The sequence below is a fragment of the Aplysia californica genome, unplaced genomic scaffold (assembly GCF_000002075.1).
Source record: "Aplysia californica isolate F4 #8 unplaced genomic scaffold, AplCal3.0 scaffold00193, whole genome shotgun sequence".
In the NCBI taxonomy this organism is placed as follows: Eukaryota; Metazoa; Mollusca; class Gastropoda; order Aplysiida; family Aplysiidae; genus Aplysia; species Aplysia californica.
This window is the reverse complement of record NW_004797463.1, coordinates 111,822-116,603: the sequence shown is the minus strand read 5'-3', so window position 1 is coordinate 116,603 and position 4,782 is coordinate 111,822. Positions and strand designations below refer to the sequence as shown.

The following is a 4,782-nucleotide window of genomic DNA, read 5'->3' as shown; positions in this document are numbered from 1 at the left end:
GAAGGAATAGTGCCGATCTTTATTTCTCCGAACGGTTTCCGGCTTCCGGTCTCGTGATTTTTTGTCTATTTATTGCGAGAGTTCGGCGCCAACTTTCATTCTGCCTCTGGCCTCTGGTCTGGGAAGGAACACCGCATGGCAAGCCCGCCTACAGACAACCTTCAGTAACACCCACCACACACCCACCACCATCATGCACATGTACACACACTAACTAAACATGACCAGTGGGCAACTTTTGAACGTATGACGAGCTGAGCTGTGGACGGAGAGACAGTGTGAGTGAAAGAGCGGGTGAAAGGAAGAATGTGCGAGTGTATCCACAGGCGACAGCAACTACAAGACAAGACGACGACACCGACCCCCTGGCCTGGTCCACAGCTCACGAAAGAAAGGAATGCGGTTAAGGCAGTGTTTTGCCTATATTATTGTCCATGGTTCGCAGGGTGCAAAGGAAAGAATGATATTTTCTTTGTGTGTGCCTGGAGGGAGGGGGTGGGGTATGAAGAAAGTCATGCGGACAGGGAGCCCTGGAGTGAATGGACCCTGTGTTTCTATTTTTGTATACTTTGAACTGTTACTGAATACAGGCTGAAATAAAGCCCGAAAACACACACACACACACACACTTCTCACTCTCCACTTACTACCACACACAGACACACTCACATACATACACACACACACACACACACACACACAGGAGCAAATTTTTGGGTCTATATCTATTTCAATTTTCAAGAGCTATAGTCTAGAGAGATTTTTAGATGAGTGTAAAAACGTGAAAAAGAAAGGTTTCACAACAGAAAGAAATCAAAATTAGAACAGCCCATAAACAACAACAAACATTAACAAATAAGGGCGTGTGTCCACCTGTCCGAAGAAGATGGGCTGTTTTAACCCTAAATGTGCGTAATAAAAAATATTTTTAAAAGGACAGGATATTACATGTAAATTATGGAATCACACACATTACGGGGCTTTGCCAGTGTCAGTACATTGGTCGCAGCAGTGACAAACGCAGATGCCAGTTCTATGTGTCGTTATCAATAACCCTCCGTAGATCTAGATCTAGATCTAGACAGCACACGAGTGAACACAACACATTACGTTTAAGAGCAGCACCCTTCATAGGCAACACGCCATATCTGTAGCGAAAAACTGTTTAGAATTGTAGCATTTCTTTAAATAAATATTTACTGCGGACATTTTTTGGACCGCTTGAACCATATTGTATACGAACAATCTTTGGTAGGCTTATACTATAATTATAGATCTATATAATATCAGAAATTTGCGAGAAAGGATGTGATTTCAGAGTGTTCGGAGAAATAGTGCCCAGCTTTATTTTCCCGAACGTTCAGAGAAATAGTGCCTAGCTTTATTTTCCCGAACGTTCGGAGAAATAGTGCCGGCCATGTATATATATGACATGACATGCCCCAGTTGGCAGGAGGGAACGAGAGAAAGATAGAGTGGGAAATAGGTGGGGACAAAGAAAGACAGAAACAAACAAAGAAAAAGAGAAGGCGAGCGATACACACACAGAGAGAGAGAGAGAGAGAGAGAGAGAGAGAGAGAGAGAGAGAGAGAGAGAGAGAGAGAGAGACACACACACAGAGAGAGAGTGAGAGTGAGAGTGAGAGAGAGAGAGAGAGAGAGAGAGAGAGAGAGAGAGAGAGAGAGAGACACACAGAGAGAGAGTGAGAGAGAGAGAGAGAGAGAGAGAGAGAGAGAGAGAGAGAGAGAGAGAGAGAGAGAGAGAGAGAGAGAGAGAGAGAGAGAGGACTGCTCGATTGAAATTATGACATTGTAACTTGTTCTTTTCTTCAAATTGTGATTCCTCCATCCAACTCCAAAACGGAGGAAAAACGATCGTTCATCGAAAAGACATCCGCAATCTTCATTTAGATCTAGGCTAGCCGCGAAACTAGATCAAAGATTTAAGTCTGTCTGTCTAGATCTAGACCATAGATCTAGATTCTAGAAGAACCTAGGGGTCTACCCTGAGCCAAGAGGGCGCTGAAACTCTCCGAAATCACAAAAGAGTTCTTTTACCGGGTCTGTATACTTTGTGATTTTGTTCCCGGTTACCGGGTCTATATACACTCCCATAATATAAATCTAGATCTAGATTAGATTCTAGATCTATGTTATTAATTAGGAGCAGATGACTAATGACAATGTCAAAGTCTTACTTTTAGTTTCAGTTCAAAATGAATCAATCAATCTGAATCATAGACTTAAGGCCTCCTATAGAGACCTAGAATCTAAACTAGTGTACAATGATTATAAATCTATTCTATGTCATTTCTAAAAGAAAGTGGCTATTCTCACCCGCCCGGAAGTTCTCGCAAGATCTACTCCTCCCCTCTTCTCTCTCTCTCTCTGTCTCTTTCTGAATACTGTCTATCGGTGTGGACGATCAAATTGACCAAAACAAAGTTAAAAAATGATGTTAAAACACAAAAGTAAATTAATTTGGTTGTCTACAAAGATGCTACGGCTATTTAACTTTTCGAATCGAGCCGAACTACGCGGGTCGCCATTTTGTTTTGTTCTCTCTCTCACTCTCTCTCCCCTGCCCACAGACAAAATTGTATGCTTTTAGTAGGCTACAAGTACAGTTGTAATGGAACGTTTGTTCACAGCACAGAATTCTACAATTTTTCTCTTATCACAGTGTAGAATTCTGTGGTTTAGGGTGAACGCAAAATTTGTTGACACGCGCACCGGGTGAGAATAGCCACAAGAATAGAGGTGGCCTTTCTAAAACTACTCAGCAGATTCTCAGCTCCGCCTATTTGTTCAGTCACAGTCAGAAGGCCTCTGCCTCTACTTACTTATTACTTTCACCACTCACTACTCACTGCCACTGGATCTACTGGATCTACTTCATCTACCACCAACCTTCCCCCAAATAGATTTGTGTCATTCAATATTGCAAAATAAATTATTATGATTGTCTACTCATCTACTGTAACTACTGTAGGCTAAATGAGTAGATTCTAGATCTAGGCATAATACCGTATATTGCCGTTATCAACAATATCATTGTATTGTACTCATCAAGAATCATTATGTCATAGTCAAAGTTAGGTCATAGATCTAGAATATGACAACAAAGGGAGAATAAAATCAAGACAGTTCAGTAGGAGTAAAGATGTCTACTCTCTGCTGACCTCCCGGCACTGGGTTGAATTAATAAGCAAGATGGCCTATTGATTTAAAGTAATTAAAGGTAGTGCTGACGCTGAGAAAAAAAAAGGAAATACAAAATACCACCTGTGTACTAAGCATACGACATGAAACAGAGAAACTTTGTCTGTCTGCCGCCTACACACAATTTATTTTTCAATTCCATCCGTGTTGGCCTGACCGACTGACACTGACGACATGATTGTGACTGAGAAAACCCTGTCTCAGGGGCGACCTGGACGAAACGTTTTCATAGGCCTTCAGCTCTCTACAGGCCCACAGACAGGTTCATACGTTTATCTCAACAAACAGGAATGAAAATTACTCACAATTTGAAGCAGATAGGGCGAACTTTTGTCTAAATAGGATTGACTACAATCCCGCCCGCGCTCTCCACTGTAAGCGGACTCAGGTGGTGGCTAAAAAGGACTTGGCAGAAGCATGCAGATACCGGAAGTAGAACAATGATGAAATTTCTTATTTCGGTAACTAGTCATGTTCGTTTATCCAGATTGGGATCATTATACGCATTTACGTTGTGAAAGAACCGCCAACGAACTAATCTCGTGCACAAATAGGAACATCCGGTGTGAAAAATGCGTCATAGCCTAGGGATAAAACAATAAAACCTTTGGAATATAAGGAAAGTTAGGGTTGGTATTCACTAAAAACTCGTTATAAAATGCACTCTTCATGTAGGCTATGTACTTAAAATCAGAGCCTGAGCGCTGGTAAATTCCCTTGTGAAGAAGAACAAATGGGTGGCATTGGGTGGTCTACAGACCCTCCTCTCTTGCTGCCCTCAACAATAAATTTTAATTGTTATACATGTGCTTACATAAATGTTAATTGGATGCTAAACGCCCATTTGACATGGTCGCATCTGGGTGAAATACAAAATAAAATAGGTCTGGTTAAGGTCTTGTTTCCTAACCATATCCGCACGTCGTGTTTTACTAATACTATCGTATCCATGCGACGTGGGGAACTCTGTGCCACCACTTTCCAAAGAGGAAAACTCGTTAATCCGATCCGTTGGCTTTGCATAGCAGTCTGCTAAAATGATTTTTTGAAAAATACTGAAAGTTTCAAAGGGATCTTCGTACTAAAAGTATTCTAAAATGTGAAGAATACAACCCCGGGGTTACAAAATTACCCCAGGGCGTACGGATAGGGTTTAATAAGTTATATAATCGCCATTTGTACATGACGTCGTCGTGGCTACCCAAATAATATTATATTAGGCCTATGTTGTCCTCACAGAGAGCGGGAACATTTGATGTGTGTTGTAGGCAAGAATCTAATTACAAGCATTTAACCTCCTTGCATGGTAGGCAAAGATGTTATCTCAACTAGACCTTTCTATTCAACAAAAGACACTGTACAACAGTCAGCTCATGAACATTTCTTCATTATGAATAACTCGACTTCATTATGAATAACTCGAGGATCCGTGAAAGGATAGAGAGACAATCAAAACAGTTAACTCCTCAATAGGCTAACGCATAGCAAATCCAATCACGGATCGATCTACCTGCTAGCTGTAGCCAACTAAGAATGCTTTTTCCCCCTTTTTTTTTGGGG

The 4,782-nt window shown here is 41.3% G+C and overlaps 1 protein-coding gene across 1 annotated transcript in view; it reads right to left on the bottom strand.

Annotated features, from left to right (window-relative positions):
* LOC101855189 (ATP-binding cassette sub-family F member 2) overlaps positions 1 to 3,643 on the bottom strand; it is a 26,550-nt gene extending 22,907 nt beyond the window's left edge. Inside the window, exon 1 of the mRNA XM_035969893.1 lies at positions 3,528 to 3,643. The gene's annotated coding sequence lies outside the window, so the exon portion shown is untranslated. The remainder of the gene's footprint in view (positions 1 to 3,527) is intronic.
* Between the last annotated feature and the right edge of the window lie 1,139 nt (positions 3,644 to 4,782).